This window comes from Hevea brasiliensis, chromosome 9, assembly GCF_030052815.1.
Source record: "Hevea brasiliensis isolate MT/VB/25A 57/8 chromosome 9, ASM3005281v1, whole genome shotgun sequence".
Classification (NCBI taxonomy): Eukaryota; Viridiplantae; Streptophyta; class Magnoliopsida; order Malpighiales; family Euphorbiaceae; genus Hevea; species Hevea brasiliensis.
This window is the reverse complement of record NC_079501.1, coordinates 1,898,434-1,906,634: the sequence shown is the minus strand read 5'-3', so window position 1 is coordinate 1,906,634 and position 8,201 is coordinate 1,898,434.

Here is an 8,201-nt window from a genome sequence, read left to right as displayed (position 1 = left end):
TAAATCGTAACTTTTCTAAGTGACAGAATCGTACTACTTTTTTGTAAAATTCATAACTCATTAACCACAACAGATATGAATGCAAAGCCAATTGAAAAAGATTCATAAGATTCTAAAGTTAATTTTAGACACTAGATTTGCACAAAAATATTAAGGAACAAGGGAGATATGGGCTCCACAAGTCGGATATCCTGCAAATCAGATTTTACAGGAACCCTAACTTCAAATAGCCATAACTTACAAAATATTAAAGCTTTTTTAGTGATTCTTGAGCCTAAAATTAATGGAATTTCGTGTAGAATATGAATATAATTTTTAAAAATTTTTTACAAATTCAGAAAATAAAGAAAAATAATAAAAATAAGAGAGACAGAAACTAAACATGTGCAGAGTTGTGTATCCCCTCAAATTAAACATGATTACATGATCAATATGAACATATAAAATAAATTGAAGACAAGGAGCATAGAATTAAAATATTGTGTGGCATAGATCTTGAAAAGAAAACAATAAAAACTGACCTTCCAGAAATCTTGTATGAAAAATCTTCTTGAAGAAAAGAAAAAAAATAAGGAAGAACTCAAAGAGTCTTGAATGTCTCTAAATTTCTTATAGCTCTGAATTTTATCTTCCTCTTTCCTCCCATCCTCTCCTTCTTCCTTTCTCTAGTAGGGTATTTATAGGGTTTTGGGAGAGAGGTGTGATAGGGTTTGGAGTCTTAGGATGATAAAGTTTAGATGACTTGAACAACTACAATTGCAGAATTCGAATAAGACTGGGATATGGGTGAGGTGTTTCAACCAATAGGAAGACAGAAAAAAATGGAAGGCACCAATAGGGAATGAGGAAGAGGTGTGGTAGGATTTGGAGTCTTAGGATGATAAAGTTTAGATGACTTAAACAACTACAATTGCAGAATTCGAATAAGACTGGGATATGGGTGAGGTGTTTCAACCAATATCTATCATGAAATGTTGTGGGTTCGTATTTAGGACCGCAGTCCTAAACTACCTACGTATCCCCCTCGCTATCCTGAGGAAGAATCAGACCCACTCGTAGTTCGACACTTGAAACTGTGGTGATGCATGTTCTTCTACGCCTTACACACCTACAGGTGACATGTTGATGTGTGTTCTTCTACGCCTTACACAACTATGTCGTGCGCCCTAAACAATGTCTAAGGACTTACCAAAAAACATTTGTCATGAAATGTTGTGGGTTCGTATTTAGGACCGCAGTCCTAAACTACCTACGTATCCCCCTCGCTATCCTGAGGAAGAATCAGACCCACTCGTAGTTCGACACTTGAAACTGTGGTGATGCATGTTCTTCTACGCCTTACACACCTACAAGTGACATGTTGATGCGTGTTCTTCTACGCCTTACACAACTATGCCATGTGCCCTAAACAACGTCTAAGGACTTACCAAAAGAAATCTAATTCGTGATTTGAAAAAAATTGGGATAACTTGATCTCAAAATTCTCTCTGATTTTTGTGCTTCCTGTATGCTATTTCCTATCATGAGAATGCAAATTTTATTGGAGATTCTATAAAAAACATAGTCCTCTGAGGGATCTCTTTTGCAAAAACTTTCTTTTAGCCTCAAAATTTTTGAGAAAAACCATTCACTAAAAAGACTTCCTTAAGGTCACAATACAATTTTCCTCTGATTTTTCTTTTTCTTCTCTCCCCCTATGGTTTCTTCCTTGACTCATTTCTCTTCCATGAACTCCATTCTCTGTGCCTTAACTTTTGCCTGGAATGCCTTTTTGGGTTTTCATCTCAGCGGGCTTGCTCTAACTTTTGCCTAAGCGGCCCTTTCGGGTTTTCCACTTAGCGAGCTCTCTTTTTTCTTTTCTTTTTCTTGTTCTTTTTCTCTTTTTTTTTCTTTGAATTTAGACAATCACCAGGATATTCATATCAAGCACCTATTCTATCATGCTCACAAGACAATAGGTTAAATCAAAACAATGCAGTTCAATTACTTAATCTTTTGATGTATCCCTCAAGACACAAACATTCACAATCATAATTAAATAAAACCTATTCCTGATTAATGCAATAAAAACTTCTTTATTTATTCAGGTACACCATTACTCCCTCTTACATTTAGTTTTGCTAAATTTCTAACCTTCCAAAGTTAGAAATAAGCTTTATAACCTGCTGAATGGCCTTTTCAGGTTTTCCATCCAGATCTTCTCTCATCTCTCCTTTTGCCTAGACCGCTTTTGCGTGTTTTCAATCTAGCATTTTTCTTTTCTTTTCTCTTTTTTTTTTCTTTTTCTTTTTTTCGCTCTTTTTCTTTGACCCTTACTTTTGCCTAGACCGCTTTTGTGTTTTCACTTAGCTGCCTGTCTCACACAAAGTACCATTTGAGCCTTGTCTAAATTGACTGGTTTTTGAAATTTATTCCCATCCAGGTTTGATATTCTTACAGTAGCAAGATCTTGTTGACTATGCATGGACCATCCTAGCTTGGGTAAACTTTCCTCTTAAATCAAAAGGGATGGGCCAAGCTTGTTTCAAAATCATGTCTCCCTCTTTGATCTTTCTTGGCTTTACCTTAAAGAGAATGGGGTCGCCCCCGTGAATGTCCTTGCAGTACTACGATAACCTTAAAGAACATAAGGGAGTTTTTCAGGCCTATCCTTATATGTTTCGAACATTTTTTTTTTCAACTAGAACCTTTCCATTTATATGGGGACCACACATTCCTGCATGTACTTCTTTCATTATTTGCTCAGCCTATTTTTCTATCACACATAAGAGTTAGTAGAATTGCCCCCCAGCTAAAGTAAATTGAGTGGCTAATCTATAAATTATTGCTCTATCTCTTTTGTAGGCTTATTGCGAGTATTCTTTCACTTCCAGAGACCTCCTTATGTCTTCATCATATCATTTTCCTTCTCTCTCTAGGTCCACATGTGCTACTATTAATCCTTCATAGCATGAAATTTTACTCCTCATTAGGATAACTAGCTAAGTCAACTTTTGATCACTCTTTTCCTATGGGGACACCAGCGTGGCTTGGGAATCGGCCATCTGATTTTAAGCTCGAGGCATGTGCTTCTTGGTACTTTGTTAACAAGGCTATAAATTTATCTCTTTCTTTTTGGGTTAAATCTTCAACTAACTTAATGTCTTTAGGATTATTTGGTGTACCCAAATTAATAGAGATCAATTTTGATGCATTAATAGAAACTGATTCTAAATGATTATAAATGCTATGCATATGCCCATTAGAATAAACATCGAACAAGTAAGCAAAAGGACTGGTCATGTTATTGATCTTTGCCTCAAAATCTTCATCAAGTACATTGAAAACATCAGTATGACTACTGTGAGCATTACAAAAGATAAACTCAAACTTAGGAGTGTAGCTTTAGGTTCTTGGCTTCCATGCAGTCTTTAGATAAATGGTGCTGATTTTCTGCTTTAATTCTTTCACATGTGGTAACCCCTAATCATATGTCAAGGTAATTGCCCCCTCTTTCAAGAACTTAGGAGGCTTTGGCTCTTCTTCCTCTTCTGTTGGCTCATAGCCCAACCATGACTCGTGATCTGCCCCTTCATCTTAAGAAAAGTCACCAGACCATTTATACTTTCTCCTAGGCCTATGCTAAGAAAAAACTTCATCTCTTTCTTTATAGTAGCCACTTTTAAATCCATCTAGTTTTCATATATCCCAACAACTTGAAGATCAGACACTAGTGGAACTGAACCATCTAGTTGTAATGTAACTATCTCCTCATCAGAATTAGTCTAAACATCCAAAGGACCCTCATCATAGCTAGAATAATCTCAAATGTCAACAACCATTTATAGACTGAGGTTCATTGAGCTTTTGGATGGGTTGGATAGGTTCACTGGGCTTTTGGATGGGTTGGATAAGTTCATTGGGCTTTTGGATGGGTTGGATAAAGTCAATAATTTTGTTAAGGTTATTTGGAGTGATGGAGATCATGTAGAGATCTGATGTAGGTGGAAATTTTGGCTTAGCATGGGGCTTTTGGGTTGATTTTCTGGGTCAATTATCTTTTTGGCATCAATTGGGTCTTAGATATCATGCTTAAGTTGAAAGCATCAGTCGGTGTCATGACTGTGGGCTTGGTAGAACCAGCGACATTGGTTGATATCACAGCTAGGTGGGAGTGGATTTGGTAGTGGTCTGGGTGCTAAGAGCTGTAGGAGGTCTTGAGCTTTGAGACACTCCAAAACTTCAGATAAGGGTTGGCTGAATTGGAAAAATCTCCTTGGGGTGTGAAACACAATTTGAACCTCAATAACTTTAATGCCACTTAATTGGCCTGCCTCGAGGCCTCTTTCTAAAGTTAACCACAATTGTCTCTTCTAGCTCAAACATCTTGGCATTCAATATTTCATTAAGCACGGCCATAGTTTCTTCCATCTTAAATAGTGCAGGTGAAATCCTTACTAGTCTCTTCCCTTCCATAACCTAAGTGACCTGATTGGAAGTCTCTTTGGTGTGTTTTGAGGCTATGTTTGCTCAAAAAAAATAGGATTTAAGGGTTAATCTAAGCATGCTATGTACATGAATGCAATGCATTAATGGACCATTTTTTTTTTTTGCCTTTACTTTTATAAAACCAAAATCAAACCATACCACTAGAACCAAAATCAAACCATACCACTAGAACCAAAACTGAATCAAAACCAGACCATATAAACTGAACTAAAATCGGACCAAAGACTGAATCAAAACCGAAAAAAAAAAATCTCCAAAACTGAATCTTTGCCCCCTTATACCTTCAACTCTCACGTGCAGGGTAAGAAAAAAATTCTATCCTAAGCTATGGTACACTGGACACACCAACAGGGGGTGGTCCAGGACGATCCTTCCCTCACAAACAAAGGATTTATATCCTTAAAGTTTAACCATAAGTAAGCATCCTCTTGCTTAACATGGGTTTTGAAATGGACTTGGGCCTATACACACATTGGGTTTATGCATAGGCCTAGGTTCATCTCAACTACCACTAGAACTTATGGTTTAAATAGTAAGGTTATAAATCCAGCACAACAAAAATCTACGGGGTACCTAGGGTTGAAATCTATAGCTCATGGGCTTCATTGGGTAGGAAAAGGGTCACCCATGCGAGAGCTTGTCCATTAAGCACAACGGCCGGAGCTGTGACTCTTTATATACTCGAAGGTGCGGGCATGGGGTGCTAGCATTCACCAATTCGTCATAGCTCGAGTAGAACTATGGTCTCCTTGGCTAGTACTAACGAGGCTAAAAGGGTAAGGGTGATCCGTGTGATAGTGTAGTGCAATACAAAAAATTTAACAAAGGAATAATATTAGACTAATAGAAACATGTTGGAGTAACTATCCATTTAATCCCCAGCGGAGTCGCCAAACTGTAGGGGAGGGGGGCGTGAGGCGAAATATCATCCATTAGAATTATATAAAATGCACCAGGTAATGCCCAGGAAAGATGGTAGAGTCACAATGGTCTCACTTAAGTACCACTTCCTTAGACAGCATTTCCTAGACATGCACTTCATACAATCCTAATAGAATCAAACCACTGGTAAGTACCGTCTTCCCATAACACTACCACGGTACTAAGAATTTATGCCACAAAGGCATAGATAGACAGGAGTCGCCACCCGGGTAATAATCGGGACATATTCAGTGTTTCTTCCGAGGGTCATGGATGGAAACTTACTCCTTGCAGAGTTTCCACAACCGTCATTACCATAGCCCAATGTCTAGGTTCGGGATAGTGGGTACGTAAGGGGAAGGTGTTAGGCACCCCTTACGCCTAGTCTAACCTCGTTAATTCGAGTGTCAGTCCTCTACTAATGTTTCTAGAAGTCTTGTTTATTATTCCTTTATTAAACTTTATCCTAAAAAATGCAATTCTAATCCTACACACGCAAGTAATTCACAAAAAGGGTTGTTATTTACACACAATTTTCATGCACAAGTAATTCCTATCTATGGGGTTGCTAATTATTTAAATGATATTTACCAGATGACTAAAATTAATTTATTATTGGGAATTTAATTTACAAATAAATTCAATTTCAAATAACCCTATGTTTCTATTTAACCTAATTAATTAATTTTCACCAAGTTACCCTAAGGATAATTGAACTAAGTTAATTATGTACATGTGTAATTTATTCTAATATCACATAAGTCCCAAACAATCACAACCTAATAAAGATTTCTAACATGCAAATTTATTTTACAATTACCAAGTATTAAATTAAATTTATTTTACATGCCAATATTAGTTTAATTTACAAACAAGATTAATTTTAATTTACAAAGTGTTTATTTAAATTAATTACATGCAAAAGTCAGTTAAATTAAAAACAAAGTTAATTTTAATTTACCAAATGAAAGTTCTATTATTACTACAATTTCATGCCAATGGTTATTCGAGAAGTTTAGAGCTACTTACTTGTTGATAAATGCAGTTGCCATTGGGGCAAGCTACCCTTAAAAAAGGGTCTTCTCTTCTAGTTTGGCAATGATATCCCTGGCTTACTCCCGTTTAGCTCCATATAAGCTCCACGCAAATGTCCTCTTTGGTACTTACCTTAGGGCTACTTACCAATTTCGTTTGTAATAAAAAATAAAGAAACTAAAGAAAATAAAAGAAATAAAGAGACAGAAACTAAACATGTGCAGAGTTGTGTATCCCCTCAAATTAAACATGATTACATGATCCATATGAACATATAAAATAAATTGAAGACAAAGAGAATAGAATTAAAATATTGTGTGGCATAGATCTTGAAAAGAAAACAATAAAAAACTGACCTTATAGAAATCTTGTATGCAAATCTTCTTGAAGAAAAGAAAAAAAAATAAGAAAGAACTCAAAGAGTCTTGAATATCTCTAAATTTCCTATAGCTCTGAATTTTCTCTTCCTCTTTCCTCCCATCATCCCCTTCTTCTCTTCTCTAGTAGGGTATTTATAGGGTTTTGGGAGAGAGGTGTGATAGGGTTTGGAGTCTTAGGATGATAAAGTTTAGATGACTTGAACAACTACAATTGCAGAATTCGAATAAGACTGGGATATGGGTGAGGTGTTTCAACCAATAGGAAGACAGAAAAAAATGGAAGGCACCAATAGGGAATGAGGAAGAGGTGTGGTAGGATTTGGAGTCTTAGGATGATAAAGTTTAGATGACTTAAACAACTACAATTGCAGAATTCGAATAAGACTGAGATATGGGTCAGGAGTTTCAACCAATAGGAAGACAGGAAAAAATGAAAGGAACCAATCGGCAATGAGGAAGAGGTGTGGTAGGATTTGGAGTCTTAGGGTGATAAAGTTTAGATGACTTAAACAACTGCGATTGCAGAATTCGAATAAGACTGGGATATGGGTGAGGTGTTTCAACCAATAGGAAGACAGGAAAAAATGGAAGGCACCAATAGGGAGTGAGGAAGAGAGTGGGGCCAAGGAGGAGAGAGATATTTTGTTATTTTAATTTTTAGAAAATAATTAAATGGGTCTCATTTAAAATTCCTAACTAGGCTTTCTTAGGCCCATGGAGCCCAATTAAACTTAATTAGATCCATTTAAAAAACTACCCATATTAAATTTAAACAAAATAAAATTTTATTTAAATTTAATTAAATTAATTTTCCCAAAACTTTATTATTATTTTTATTTTTTCAAGATCATGCCATGAAATTAATAATTCAGCTCAATGCCTCCAATTACATCTTACAGTCATATAATTTTTCATCATCGGGTTTCCCACGGCCTCAATGCACATACTCATCACAAAATAATGGTCTACATATATATATTTCGAGTGTTCTATTAGGTGTAGAATGGGATAAGAGTTATTATTGAACTGGGTTGTTCAGATTGCAGATATATATTTAATTTCAAAAATAATATATTTATATATCTAAAAATAAATAAGCAGACCATTTAATAAAATATATATATTTTTTATAAATATATTAAATTATTGTTAGCTAATTAAAATAAAATAATAATAAATAATAATTGTATATGGGTTTTCACATACTTCCCCCCTTAAAAAAAATTCGGTCCCCGAATTTGAATAGACAAAGTTCTAACCTGAAGAATCAAATAAGTAAGGATATTTGGCTCGCATTTCAGATTCTGCCTCCCATGTGGCCTTACTACTTGAGTGATTATGCCACAAGACTTTGACCAAAGCCACTTCCTTAGACCG